Below are 15,174 nucleotides of genomic sequence, written 5' to 3' on the forward strand. Positions count from 1 at the left end.
CAGCGAGAAACTGTTGAATTGGAATTCATTTGCAAATTTGATACAATTAACTTAGGCTTGAATAGAGACTGGGAGTGGCTAAGTCATTATGCAAGGTAACCTATTTCCCCTTGTTTTTTCCTATCCCCCCCCAGACGTTCTTGTTAAACACTGGATTTGTGCTGGAAATGGCCCACCTTGATTATCATACACATTGTAAGGAGAGTGGTCACTTTACATAAGCTATTACCAGCAGGAGAGTGGGGTGGGAGGAGGTATTTTTTCATGCTTTGTGTGTATATAAAAAGATCTTCTACACTTTCCACAGTATGCATCCGAAGAAGTGAGCTGTAGCTCACGAAAGCTCATGCTCAAATAAATTGGTTAGTCTCTAAGGTGCCACAAGTACTCCTTTTCTTTTTGCGAATACAGACTAACACGGCTGTTGACTCTAAAACCCAGGTTTCAGAGTCAACTGTAAAACCCACACTATTTTTCTTTATACATAAGAAACAAAATCTTCAGTCTCTCTGCTGCTAATGAAACAACATATGTGCTGAAGGAGAGATAAGCTATTAAAATGTGAGGTGTCTATGTTCTTCCTTGTTTTTTTGATGTATACAGGTGGTCTTAAGGGCTTTTCTCCTTATTGCTGATTTTTTCACTGTAGAAAAATCAAATGTCAAATCCAGTTTCAATGGAAGATTCTGATGTCTCAGATATGGATTGTAAGCTCTTGCTCGCTTGCTCTCTCTGTGCTTAAAAGGGTACCATCAGTTTAACAAGTCCACGCACAACCAAAATTGTTGGAAAATTTTTTAACTACTATTGTTACCACATAAAGTGACCATAACTAAAAGATATTGAAGAAAAAGTTTCTATATGTCCAATTTATTTTGTCCATTTAACATAACTTTGTGTCTAGTCAGTTGCATTGTTTCCCCTTTATAGCCATTTTCTCTCATTTATGTAGGTCTTTCACATAAATAGGTTTGTTTTTGATTTATTAATAACATTTCTTTCTGGGAATATATGAGAAGACCTTAGATGAAGTATTTCCTAATATTTGAGTTTGGGGTTTTGAAGTTTCATGTCTCAGAGGAGTAGAAGGAACGGAAGGCACAATTAGGCAGCAGTAACCTTAAATCCTTCTTAAAAGTTTTTAGTAAGAAAATGTTTTAAAAAGTAAAATGTGATTATAAAACAATCAAAATTAGCAGGGGGTGTCTGGAGAAGGTTTTGTGTGTGAAACTATTTTTGACTTGTTTTTGTTTTTTAATATTGACATATGCCTGTAATTGAAGGACTAGAGATTCTGACTCTATAAACAAAGATATTTTCTCAAGTGTTATCACCTATTCAACCACAAAAATTAAAAAGAAAGAATTTTAGGGGACAATCCTGTGAACACTCACATACATGTAAAACTTTACTCATATGAGTATTTCAAATGAAGTCCCAGAGACTATGAGATCAATGGGACTATACAAGTACATGAAGTTAAGCAGGCAAGTAAATATCTGGAGGATCAGGGCCTTAAACAGTATGATGGCCAAGGGTTGTTTCTTATAATACAATAAATAATGCTGATACAATCAAAGTACACAATGATCAGATGGAGGAGAAATGGGTAGAGAGAAGAAAGTACCACTGGATTCCTTCAAACACCCCTAAGAGAAATGCAACAAGTCACTAGTTACAAATAGTTAAATTCTATAATGTAATACTACAGATAAAGCAGAAGGAAATGATAAACCAAAATAGTCCAATAATTGTCTGGAATTATCAGTAAGTGATTTATCCAAATGAAAATATATGAAATCAGTACGTTACAATAATCACATGTTCTGACTCATGAAAGGAAATACAGACAGTGACAAACAACTCAGGCTGTTCACTTGTCCCAGCTGAATAACTCTGCAAGACTACACCTAATTGCAGAACATTTCAAAGACTTAAAACCATTAGACATGATTAGGGGCTTGGCTACACAGGAAAGCTGACCAGAATAGCTATTTCAGACTAAACTATTCCACAACAGTTGCCTGTGTGAATACTTTATTCTGGAATAAAAGTGATTTTATTCCAAAATAGCAGGTTTCAGAATAGCACCGTGTTAGTCTGTATTCTCAAAAAGAAAAGGAGTACTTGTGGCACCTTAGAGACTAACCAATTTATCTGAGCATAAGCTTTCGTGAGCTGTAGCTCACAAAAACTTATGCTCAAATAAATTGGTTAGTCTCTAAGGTGCCACAAGTACTCCTTTTCTTATTCCAAAATAATTCCTCTACCTCAGATGAACCCACAATAAAAGTCACATTTATTCCAAAATATTGGTCTTATAAGAATGTATTAAGAAAATATGTAAGTTATGCTTTACACCTTTGAAAATGTTTGCTCTAAACTTGTGAACTCAGGCACGGGACTCATTCCCACTGCCCATCCAGAAGGACTATCAAAATTAAATGGGCCACAAAGGACCCTTGCAATACAAAGGATTGATTGATGGCTCTATGACACCCATGGAGGAGTATGTGCAGAAGGATGTGAAAATTTTCCATCTTTTTGGCCGTTTGAACTCTGAAGGGCCAGAGATTCTAAATTGGAGCCAGAGATCCCTACAGATTGAGCCAGCAGCCAGAGCATGAGCCAGCAGCATCCCTACAGATTGCCTCCTGAGTTTGCCCTGAAACACACTTTGAATTGACAGATCACTACAACTCTCAGGTTTCAGAGTAACAGCCGTGTTAGTCTGTATTCGCAAAAAGAAAAGGAGTACTTGTGGCACCTTAGAGACTAACCAATTTATTTGAGCATGAGCTTTCATGAGTGAGCTGTAGCTCACGAAAGCTCATGCTCAAATAAATTGGTTAGTCTCTAAGGTGCCACAAGTACTCCTTCTCACTACAACTCTATCACTCTTAGGATTTAGATGGCAACAATTTGTGTGTAGATGTTTGCTTGCTTTAACCTGTAAATAACTCATTCCTTTTTCCTAGTTAATAAACCTTTAGATGGTTTGTTACAGGATTAGCTGCAGGTGTGGACTTTGGTGTAAAATCTAGGGCATCAGTTGATCTGGGGTAAGTGACTGGTGTCTTGAGATTAGAAGCAACCTGAATGTGGGGTGATTTTTGGTTTATGTGAGCATTTCTCATGAAGTCCAATTTGTCTGGGTGGCAAGATAGGCTGGAGAGTCTAAGGGAACTCTCTGGACCTCCATGTTAAGACTGTTATAGTGATCTAGGAGTTCTCATTTGTTACTGACTTGGTGAAAACTAATTATAGAACAGATCACTGATTTGGGGTGTCTACCCTGTTTTTGACAGTCTGCCCTCAGGTAGGCTCTCACAGTCGTGAGCCACTCCAGACAGCATGACACCCATGACAGCTTGAAAGTTTTGTAATGAAAACAGATTTAGTAAATTAAATTTGTAGGTTCTAGAAAATTAATTTAGCTAACTTTTATCTAAGAATTTTTACTTAAAGCAAAGACATTTCAGATATTAAAATCAAATAATTTGACTCTCTTCACACTCTACAATGACAATACAGCAAAAATAGAGGGCAAACACACTGAAAAAAGCAACGTGCTCAGGTAACTGAACAACAGTATTTAAAACAGGAGAAAGCAGAGTTTCTGCACAAAACCAGAGCAAAACAAACAGTTCTTATTTTAAGCCAATCTACAACAATTTCTGCAAAGTAACCATGTCATGATTATTAGTTCCCAAATATTTTCTGCACATACACAACATTAATAACAGATATAGCACCATTCTGGCAGTGTGGGTTTTCTTTTCCTTCTTCTTTCACCAAAAGCATCCAGTGAGGTCTGGACCTTTATTTCAGAGTACAAGAAAATTTCATGAAACCAAGACTTTGGTTAGGGAACGTAGCAGGGAAAGACTGCAATGAAATTCTGATGTCTCAGTTCTAAATTCCTGACTCTTTGGGAGACTAAAAGTCCTTAGGTATATGTCTGAGTTAGGACTGGGTGGCTCCAGGGAAAGTCAGCAAATGGTGTCTTGATGTCCCTTTGCTACAAACAGGGTATGTCATTTCTTAGAAATGGACTGAGTACTCTGAGTGAATTTGTGGCAGAAAATGAATATTTTAGTAATGACTAGTGGGGAATCATGGAATAATATAAGCAGCTGTTTCGTTTTATTCTTGGAAGACACAAGCAAGAGATTGTTTTTCCCAAAATGGTAACCTAAATGCTGTGTATTATTATCAACAGTTTTCATCAATATGTTATATCACTGTCTTTACATAAAGATCTTTAGGATAAAATATTCTTACAATATTAAGAGTCTTACTGTATAAGTTTGATTCACTGTGCAACATTTAAAATGAGCATGTTGTATTCAGTTTTGTTGAGCATTTAGGATCACTGACACATGGCTAGTAAAACAGACAATCTGGAAATACTTATCAGTCAAGAGATTGGTTTCTTAATATACCTGAAACAGTGCACTACATCAAGATTGTAAACAAAGCAAGTAACATTTCTTTCTTCAAATCAGAAGCAGTAGCTAAGTTATTTTCATCTGATGCCATTATTGTTTTATATATTTGTTTAATACATCTCTATATACATTGCTATGTTTGTAGAGGTCTTCAGAAATTCCACAATGTGATACCTTTTAAATTGTTTGAGAATTTTAGTTCAACACTCAAAAATAAACAAATTCTGCACTATTTTAAAACAAATTTTGCACTATTAAAATGCTCCAATAAATATTAACTTTGCTCTTGGTCTATTATTGAGTCACCAGCCCCAAAATGAGCATAGCCACCATTTTAAGTTATAGAAAGGTTTTCTGTCAGTTCTGTAAAGGTTTTGCTGTCAGTTCCGTAATCATCTCTGTGGAAATGCGGTTTTGTAATTTCTTAGAACAATACCTGTCAGTGAATCACATATCCCTATGCTTCCTACAGAGACAGGACACAGCAGAAAGGCTATTCCTCCCCCAAAGATCCTCTCTTATGGAAGCAAATCACTGTCACAAAAAGCTGTGCTGCATAAGAACTTTAGTCATATAAAGCCAAGGCCTTAGAAATACCTAATAGAGATTAGATAAACTAGGCTACACAGATATAAAAATATTATGACAGCATCACCACATGCAGTGGAATCAATATGTCAAGCAATGGGAACTAGATTAATAATAAATTGAAGTAAATATGAAATATATTTATATGAACAGGCATCTATTCAATGCTCTAGCATCCCTGCCATAAATTACAAGAACAAATTACATCGATCTGTGACCAATATAAGTGAACTACTCACATGTCACTATATCTCTATTCAAGGAACAAAGAAATCCAAGAGACAAGACAGTGTTGAAGTGTGTATAAAAAGAATGGGGGAAGAGGGGAAGGAGACGAGCTAATTATAAATTATGTTTAATGATGTGTTTCAGAAAAAACAGTAACACGACCAGTCACTAGCTTTACTGCTTACTCCCCACAACTCCCCTAAAACAGAGTATATTTTCCAACAAACAAGTTTCTGTTTGTTTTGTAATGTTATTCAGAGGCCTGAATAGTATTAACAATATTTCATTTGTAACTGAGTGACGTCAGCTACTGGTAGCAACGGGACTGTAGGAAAAGAAAAAAAATCAAGTAGTCTTGAATTGTATTATCTGGTTCATTCTGTGTAGAGTCAGTGGTAATGATCCTTAATAAAGAGCTACTGACACTTGAATGGTTCAATTTAACCCAAAGTACAGAAAGTTGAAGGCTTTATGTAGAAACAAAAGTTTAAGAATTTTGTTTCTAGAACAGGATCTGTAGATGTGAATCCATAAATAAAATGCAAATTGTTCTTTATATAGCACCTTTCATCTGAGGATTTCAAAATGGGTTATGAACATTGACCAATATTCACAACATGCCTATGAGATGGGTATATTTAAAATACCGCTTTATAGAATATTGCAACGAGAGAAGCTACTTCAAATAAACATTTTTTTTAGAATCAACTTTAAAAAAAATAATGCCCATATAAAAACACCATGACAATAATTAGATATACAACACTAAACATACAAGTAAGTTAACTCTGCCAGCCTTCAGCCTTAGATAAAGAAAGATCAATAACAATCTACTGGCTGAGATAAATTATTATTTGTATTACTGGGATGCCTAGGATAAAAGTGGAAATAAATAAATAAACAAACAAACATTCACCCCTAATTTACAGCCAGTAACATACCCTTAACTTTACCCCACAAATGGTTTTGCAGCATTTCTGAAGGTAATCAAATTCAGGGTATTTTCAAAGAGTGTTTTTTTTCATCCAAAGTACCACAAGTTATTCAGTAACACTCAGGTTTTCTATGAAAAATCCTCTCGTCAGAATTGGTCAAAATTACTTCTGAAACCAAGACAAAGAATAATGTGTACTTGACTCCATATAATTGAGAAAAGATTAAAAGTTGCATTCAAAGTGTAATTTTAACAAAGTATAATTTGAAACAGACCAGGTAATTCATGAAAATCAGGGTTTCTAATAGAAATTCTTACAGTATCACTGTTAATGCCGTAATACAACTTTGCAGTGAACAAGACTTGCAAAACTTAATGATGTCCGAATCTCTTTTGCACCAGACCTGCACACGAGCAGAGCCACAACAGAAAATAAAGCTGTTTTAAATTCTAACAGTAAATATGTAACATCTCATCATAATATGATTAAAAGGCACTCTGAATGCATGAATGAACTCATTGATTAGGAGCTTAAAGTCATGCCATCTGTCATGTCTGCAGCTACCACTAAAATTTACAATGAAGTATAACATTTGACTGAAACTATTACAGTAATTTGAGCATTCTTAATATACATATTATATATGATGACAGAGAATACTTCCATAGGTTTTTATATAATTTTCTTTTATTAAAACAAAACCCACACTTCAGAGGCTCAAATGCTTGTAACAACTAATAGCTAAATGTTCAAGCTGCTGCACCGGTGCAATTTGTAAAGCTGTGTGTAAAAAAGCCAAAAATGGCTCTGAGAACTTAAAAAATTGATGGTGGTAGACCACAAAACCCAGAGATGATTCAACCTGGTGATATTCTGAATAAAAACTGGATAATTATCCCAGTGATAACTGAACCTGGTGATAATCTAAACAAAAGGAGCTCTCAACCACACTCGAAGCTGTTTTCATGGCTTCCCACTGACCTAACAGAATTTAAAGCCTTGACCCACATTACACTTTTCTAAGGAATCTCCTGAGAAGTGGTAGCAACAGTGGGAGCCCTAGTGTAGATAAGACACTTGCATTTTTACACTGCATCATCTAGTACTATCCTGAGCAGGATTATATTATATGGCGATAAAAATGTAGGTACCTTGCCTACCTACAAAACACACCATTGTAATTACACCAATGGTAGTGGAAAATTTCCCCCCACAAAAGGATGGTAATAGAGTAGACACTGCATCAGAGGGTAAGCAATAATTTTCCCCAAATCATGTAGCAAGTCAACAGCAGAAGGAGAATCAAAATGCAGACCTTCTGATTAAGTCTCACTAGGCTACTCAGTTGTATTCCCTCTGAAACAAGTGTAAAATAAAGTAAACCTCCCCTGATTAACTTTTTTCAGCAAGTACCAAGAATAAAACATTCTATTGAGAAAAATCTACCAAGGATCTGTAAACAGAATCGGCTTTGACAGTATAGCTACAGTAAGAGGCCACACTGCTGCATTAGTTAAAGTTTCTAAATAATAACTAATTTCCATTAGTTAGATTTTCTAAATAATTAATGCACCTTAGCCATACTTATCCATTAATATGTTAGCAATCTGCATTTTGAACCATCAACAGAGGAAAGGAAAGGGTGTTAAAAACCCAAAGAGTAACTACTTCTTCCCACACATACACCTCTTGGAAGCCCTACTTGAGACCATTATAAAAGAACAGGTTTACGAAATGCTCCTTCCAATTTAGTATAACTCTCCTGCCCCCCTCCACAAATAGGAAGGAAGTGCTATTGCTCCCTGTTCTATGTCTGTCCCAGCAATCTTTGCTCCCATAGCATGGCTGGAGAAAACTCATCCTTGAGCCTGCAGTGATTTTCCCAGTCACACAACTGGGGATTCCATGGGTGTCACTCAGAAAGGAAACAGGCCCATTGTTTCAAGTTAACAAGGACCTGGTGGTGAATAAAGGGGAACCAGGAGGATGAAAGTGTCTGAGTGGGAGGTGGGGATGGAGATGACTAGGGTTTGGGGTGAAAGGGTGGTGGGGCTGAAAGACCAGGGAGAGGGAGGTGACTGGGTGCGGGGGGGGGAGGGATAAAGGACCAGCAGGATGGAAGTGACTGAGGGTGGGGTGGAGGAAAGGGCAGGATGAGGGTGGAGCTGACGGGGCAGGAGAAGGGCTGAAGAACCAGGGCAATGGAGCTGACTATTGGTGGGATGAAGGATGCTGAGGGTGGAGGTGACTGGACTAGGGTTTCGGGTGGCTCAGGAGAGGGGCTGAAATACCCAGGGGATGGAGGTCACCGGAGGCGGGGTGGAGCTGACTGGGGGCAGGGGCAGTAGGAGGCTTGAGAGGACCGGCGGGGTGGAGGGCGCGGAGGACTGAAGGACGAGGGGGCGAGGGGGAGAAGACGGGGGGAACTGAAGGACTGGGGGGAGGCGGAAGGGGATTGACGGACCAAAGGGCTGAAGGAGGAGGGCAGGAGTGAGGAAGGGGCGGAAAGACCGGGAGGATGAAGGGGTGGGGGTCAGGAGACCGTTGGTTGGAGGACGGGCGGCGGAGATGGAGGGGACCGAGGACGGGGGTCAGGAAGGGGCTTGGGAGGACTGGGGGGGTGGCGTGGGCGGGGATCGCGGTGAACGGGGGAACCATGGGGAGCGCTGACCATCCCGGGCCCCTCTTACCCGCTCCGAGGCGGGGTTCCCTCCTTGCCGGCGCTTCCGGCCGCCTCCGCGAGCTAAACAAACGCTTCGGCAGCTCCCCGCGCCCCGGGCGCGGGAATCGCGACTCGCGGGCAAGCGGAGAGAAGGGAGAAGGTGGTGACCGCTGCTCTGCGTCATAACATAGCGACCGACCGCACCCCGACGGCAACCCTGGGCCTACAGATCCCGGCACGCAACGGGCGAGGCTCGCGAGGGAGACTACGACTCCCCGCGCGCACTTGAGGCCGCCTGGAAGCCTGGGGCTCGTAGTCTCGCCCGGCAGCCCCCTCGGTGCCGGACGAGGCTGGGGCGGGGGGCGGAGCTCAAAGTCTGAGGCTGTCGCCGAGCGGAGGGGCTGTGGCCGCGGGTGGGCCGGAGTCCGGACGCTGTTACACTGGCAGCGGGGGAGGGGTTGGTGGGCCGCAAGCTGGTTTTCGCTCCCCGATCCTCGCCAGGGGCTGAGCGCAGCCCCGCCTGGGCCCGGCCGCGCTGAGGTGAGAGGAGAAGGAGGGAGTTATGGGGACGCGGTGAGAGGGGGCAGGAGGGAGCTGTATGCCGGGCGGGGGCTGCCTGTGCGGTCCTGAGGCTAGTGCCGAGTAGGCTATGGCGGGCGGTGCCGGGCCCGCCGGGTGGCGGGGGGAGTAGCGGGACGGGTGGTGCCGGGCCCGCCGGGTGGCGGGGGCAGCAGCGGGACGGCTGGTGCCGGGCCCGCCGGGTGGCGGGGGCAGTAGCGGGACGGGTGGTGCCGGGCCCGCCGGGTGGCGGGGGCAGTAGCGGGACGGGTGGTGCCGGGCCCGCCGGGTGGCGGGGGCAGCAGCGGGACGGGTGGTGCCGGGCCCGCCGGGTGGCGGGGGCAGCAGCGGGACGGGTGGTGCCGGGCCCGCCGGGTGGCGGGGGCAGTAGCGGGACGGGTGGTGCCGGGCCCGCCGGGTGGCGGGGGCAGTAGCGGGACGGGTGGTGCCGGGCCCGCCGGGTGGCGGGGGCAGTAGCGGGACGGGTGGTGCCGGGCCCGCCGGGTGGCGGGGGCAGTAGCGGGACGGGTGGTGCCGGGCCCGCCGGGTGGCGGGGGCAGTAGCGGGATGGGGTGGGGTTGTGCCAGGGCCATTGGTGGGGGTTGGTTAGCGGGGGGGTACCGGGTCGCCAGGGCTCGGTCTCCCGCGTTTGCCTCCCCGCATCCTCTACCCAGACGTCCCCTCCTCGAAGTCTTAGGGAGACTGAGACCTCGTCGCTAGGGGTGGCTGGTCGTTGGTGGACGGGATTAAACCTGGGCCCTTCCGGGCTAAATGCATGAGCCTCTACTGCGAGAGCCAAAAGCCATATGACTCTTACCTAAGACTCACGCGGCTCTCGGAAGAAGGATAAAGGAGTTGAGGTGCAAGTTGTGTTCTCGTCCATCCTCCCTGTTGAAGGAAAAGGCCCTGGTAGGGACCATCGAACTGTGGAGGTAAATGTGTGGTTATGCAGGCTTTGGATTCTTCGACAATAGGCTGTCCTTCCAGGAAGAAGGATTGCTAGGAAAAGATGAAATCCACCTAATAAAGAGAGAGAAGAGCATCTTCACAGACAGGCTTGCTAATCTAGTGAGGAGGATTTTAAACTAGGTTCACCAGGTGATGGTGACTTAAGCCCAGAGGTAAGTGGGGAAGTGGGATACCGGAAAGAAACACAAGGAGGAGGATGCAACAGGGGAGGCCTCCTGATTCATACTGGGAAAGTAGGGCAATCGGCTAGTTATCTTAGGTGCCTGAATACGAACGCAAGAAGCCTGGGAAACAAGCAGGAAGAATTGGAAGTCCTGGCACAGTCAAGGAACTATGATATGCTTGGAATAACAGAGACTTCGTGGGGTAACTCACATGACTGCAGCACTGTCATGGATGGGTATAAACGGTTCAGGAAGGACGGGCGGGGGAGAAAAGGTGGAGGAGTTGCACTGTATGTAAGGGAGCAGTATAACTGCTCAGAATTCCAGTATGAAACTGGAGAAAAGCCTGTTGAGAGTCTTTAGGTTAAGTTTAGAGGTGAGAGCAACAAGGGTGATGTCATGCTGGGCATCTGCTATAGACCACCAGACCAGGAGGATGAGGTAGACGAGGCTTCCTTTGGACAACTAACAGAAGTTTCCAGGTCACAGGCCCTGATTCTCATGGGGGACTTCACTCACCCTGACATCTGGTGGGAGAACCATACAGCAGTGCACAGCGATTCCTGGAAGTTTTTGGAGAGTGTTGGGGACAACTTCCTGGTGCAAGTGCTGGAGGAACCAACTAGGTGCCGTTCTCCTCTTGACCTGCTGCTCACAAACAGGGAAGAATTGGTAGGGGAAGTAGAAGTGGGTGGCAACCTGGGCAGCAGTGACCATGAGATGGTCAACATCAGGATCCTGACAAAAGGAAGAAAGGAGAGCAGCAGAATACGGACCCTGGACTTCAGAAAAGCAGACTTTGACTCCATTAGGGAATTGATGGACAGGATCCCCTGGGAGGCTAATATGAGGGGGAAAGGAGTCCCGGAGAGCTGGCTGTATTTTAAAGAAACCTTATTGAGGGCGCAGGAATAAACCATCCCAATGTGGAGAAAAAATAACAAATATGGCAGGCAACCAGCTTGGCTTAACAGAGAAATCTTCAGTGAGCTTAAACAAAAAGGAAGCTTACAAGAAGTGTAAACTTGGACAGATGACTAGGGAGGAGTATAAAAATATTGCTCGCGCATGCAGGGGTGTAATAAGGAACGCCAAAGTACAATTGGAGTTGCAGCTAGCAAGGGATGTGAAGGGTCACAAGAAGGATTTCTACAGGTACGTTAGCAACAAGAAGGTCAGGGAAAGTGTGGGATCCTTACTGAATGTGGGAGGCAACCTAGTTAAGACGATGTAGACAAAGCTGAAGTACTCAATGCTTTTTTTTGCCTTGGTCTTTACAGACATGGTCAGCTCCCAGACTGCTGCACTGGGCAGCACAGTATGGGGAGGAGGTGAGCAGCCCTCAGTGGTGAACAGGTTAAGGACTATTTAGAAAAGAAGGACATGCACAAGTCCATCGGTCTGGATCTAATGCATCCGAGGATCCTGAGGTGGTTGGCTGATGTGATTGCAGAGCCATTGGCCATTATCTTTGAAAACTCGTAGCTATCGGGAGAGGTCCCGTACGACTGGAAAAAGGCAAATATAGTGCTCATTTTTAAAAAAAGGGAAAAAGGAGAATCCGGGGAACTACAGAGTGGTCAGCCTCACCTCAGTCCCTGCAAAATCATGGAGCAGGTTCTCAAGGAATCCATTTTGAAGCAGTTAGAGGAGAGGAAGGTGATCAGGAACAGTCAACACGGATTCACCAAGAGCAAGTCATGCCTGACCAACCTGATTGCCTTCTATGATGAGATAACTGGCTTTGTGGATATGGGGAAAGCAGTGGACGTGATATATCTTGACTTTAGCAAAGCTTTTGATATGATCTCCCACAGTATTCTTGACAGCAAGTTAAAAAGGGTATGAATTAGATGAATGGACTATCAGGTGGACAGAATGCTGTCTAGATTGTTTGGCTCAACAGGTACTGATCAATGGCTCGATGTCTAGTTGGCAGCCGGTATCAAGCGGAGTGCCCCAAGGGTCTGTCCTGGGGCCAGCTTTGTTCAACATCTTCATTAATGATCTGGATGATCGGATGGATTGCACCCTCAGCAAGTTTGTGGACAACACTAAGCTGGGAGGAGAGGTAGATATGCTGTAGGCTAGGGATAGGGTCCAGAGTGACCTAGACAAATTGGAGGATTGAGCCAAAAGAAATCTGATGAGATTCAGCAAGGACAAGTGCAGAGTCCTGTACTTAGGACGGAAGAATCCCATGCACTGCTACAGGCTGGGGACCAACTCGCTAAGCGGCAGTTCTGCAGAAATGGACTTGGGGATTACAGTGGACAAGAAGCTGGATATGAATCAGAAGTGTGCCCTTGTTGCTAAGAAGGCTAATGGCATATTGGGCTGCATTAGTAGGAGCATTGCCAGCAGATTGAGGGAAATGATTATTCCCCTTTATTTGCCACTGGTGAGGCCACATCTGGAGTACTGTGTCCAGTTTTGGGCCCCCACTACAGAAAGGAGGTGGACAAATTGGAGAGAGTCCAGCGAAGGACAACAAAAATGATTAGGGGACTGGGGCACATGACTTATGAGGAAACGCTGAGGGAACTGGGCTTATTTAGTTTGCAGAAGAGAGGAGTGAGGGGGGATTTGATAGCAATCTTCAACTACCGGGGGCGGGGGGGGGAGTCCCAGAGAGGATGGAGTGAGGCTGTTCTCAGTGGTGGCAGATCACAGAAGAAGGAGCAATGGTCTCAAGTTGCAGTGGGGGAGGTCTAGGTTGGATATTAGGAAAAACTATTTCACTAGGAGGGTGGTGAAGCACTGGAATGGGTTACCTAGGGAGGTGGTGGAATTTCCATCCTTATAGGTTTTTAAGGCCCGGCTTGACAAAGCCCTGGCTGGGATGATTTAGCTGGGGTTAGTCCTACTTTGAGAAGGTTGGACTAGATGACCTCCTGAGGTCTCTTCCAACCCTAATCTTCTATGATTAATCTCTCTCTAAGTGGTCTCGGTGCCACTAGATGGGACAGAGCACCACACCCAGAAGGTGTGTGGGTTACACAAGTGCTGCCACCTCTCCTAGCGTATAGTCAGAGAGATTAGGGGCCTACTTTTCAGAGGTGCCAAGCACCCACAATGTTAGCTGAAGTTGCAGAAGTTGTGGGTGGTAGGTCAGCATCTTTGAGAATTAGGCTGCAAGTGACTTGCCTAACATCCCAAAGGAAATCTGTGATAGAACGAACACTAAAACCCAGATTTGCCATGCAGGGTTTTATGGGTAAGGCAGTCTTTCTTCCAGACTTCAGATACATCATTCACAGTTTGATTAGCTGAGTTCAAGAGAAAATGAGAGTATCATATATGCTTATAAAAAACTTCCTGCTTATTGGGTTTGAAGGGGTTTCTGTAAGCATGTTGGCAGTGCTTGCTGTCTTTCACAAATTGTCCCACCATTTGGCCAGGCTAAATTTAATAAAGTCTCGAAGTAAATAATTCATGGAATTCTAAATGTATGTTTATTTGTTTGTTGTTCACATCTGGAGTCCCTAAACAGTGCTGAGTTAAATCCTATGTCTTTTTTATTATACTTAACTATGCATTGCAGGCACTTGTGTACACTCAATCTGTACATGGTAACTTCAGGAGTTTGCCTGGAGGAAAGCCTGAAGTTTGTGACATAAACAGAAAGATCGATGCTTTCCTTTCTAGCAGCAGACAAACATTCCCAGGTGGAAGGGTGGGGGTAGACAGCAAAAAAATTTTACATTTCCCATAAATCATCTTATGTCAAAATATCTTGCCCAGTGAATTTAAATAGACAAAGATAACAGAAACAAAGCAGCAATCAGTTTGAAATCCCCTGGCTTGCTTGGCCAAAGGAAAGTTTTGGGTTTTCCCCCTCACTGTTGCCTAGAAAATCATCCTATGGCTCAGTATCACTGCTGTTTTAAAGTTTGGAATTAAGATGCAGTAGCAAAAATAAAAGTGGCTTGTCTTTTAAAATTTGGGAGTATGCTATAATCTCTAATTATATCCTCCCACTGAATTTCAGTTTAGGTTGCCCTGCAAGAAAGTGCATCTCTAACTCAGTAGGGGTGTAATTTTATTCAAGTCAATGGAGTTTCATTGGGTATAAACTTGGCCCAGTGTACTTTGAAAAGAAATATTAATGCGAATCACAAGGATGACTAAGTACAGTCCTCTGTCAATGGTACTGTTGCTAAGGAAACTGATAAATGGGGTTTAACAATGGCAACTGGAAGATGATCCTCCTTTAAGATGCTTCATGGGAGCAGACCTCTTACATGTGCTCTGTTACTTCACATTACAGGTTTGGTTCTTATTTAAAAAACAAAACAAAACCCCTCAAAATAATATAACCGAGGACTGTTGATATCATCCTAAATGTCAAAATAATCAATGAGCTATAGCCCACGGTTGGTGGTAATAATTGTTTACAATAGGCTGTGCACATTCAGAGCATTTACAGGTATTGGGTTTCCCAAAGGCATCCTCTTAGATGGAGATGTCACTTTCCTATCACTTCATCACTCCCATCCTGCGTGTGAAACCTGGGAGAAGTGTGTTAATCCATTTGCTTACCACTCCTGTACAATCCACAGGTTTAGAGGAAGCTTAGAACAACAAAGGCTAGATAGCAAACAAAAATAAAACAAGAG

At 43.7% G+C, this 15,174-nt stretch overlaps 2 protein-coding genes across 11 annotated transcripts in view; one reads left to right on the forward strand and one right to left on the reverse strand.

Moving 5' to 3' along the window:
• The window catches only part of TRAK2 (trafficking kinesin protein 2), a 70,807-nt gene extending 61,744 nt beyond the window's left edge, over positions 1-9,063 (reverse strand). For 4 of the 6 annotated variants that reach the window (XM_073306401.1, XM_073306399.1, XM_073306402.1 and 1 more), the window contains exon 1: positions 8,893-8,982. The gene's annotated coding sequence lies outside the window, so the exon portion shown is untranslated. Of the gene's footprint in view, positions 1-8,892 lie in introns of all 6 variants that reach the window. The other 2 variants (XM_073306405.1, XM_073306404.1) reach the window with 2 other exon arrangements.
• Positions 9,064-9,101: 38 nt separating this feature from the next.
• The window catches only part of STRADB (STE20 related adaptor beta), a 32,917-nt gene continuing 26,844 nt past the window's right edge, over positions 9,102-15,174 (forward strand). Inside the window, exons 1-2 of one of the 5 annotated variants that reach the window (XM_073306421.1) lie at positions 9,110-9,404; positions 11,836-12,626. The gene's annotated coding sequence lies outside the window, so the exon portion shown is untranslated. Of the gene's footprint in view, positions 9,405-10,020; positions 10,355-11,835; positions 12,627-15,174 lie in introns of those variants that run through there. The other 4 variants (XM_073306425.1, XM_073306420.1, XM_073306424.1 and 1 more) reach the window with 4 other exon arrangements.

Source organism: Lepidochelys kempii, chromosome 11, assembly GCF_965140265.1.
Source record: "Lepidochelys kempii isolate rLepKem1 chromosome 11, rLepKem1.hap2, whole genome shotgun sequence".
NCBI lineage: Eukaryota > Metazoa > Chordata > Testudines > Cheloniidae > Lepidochelys > Lepidochelys kempii.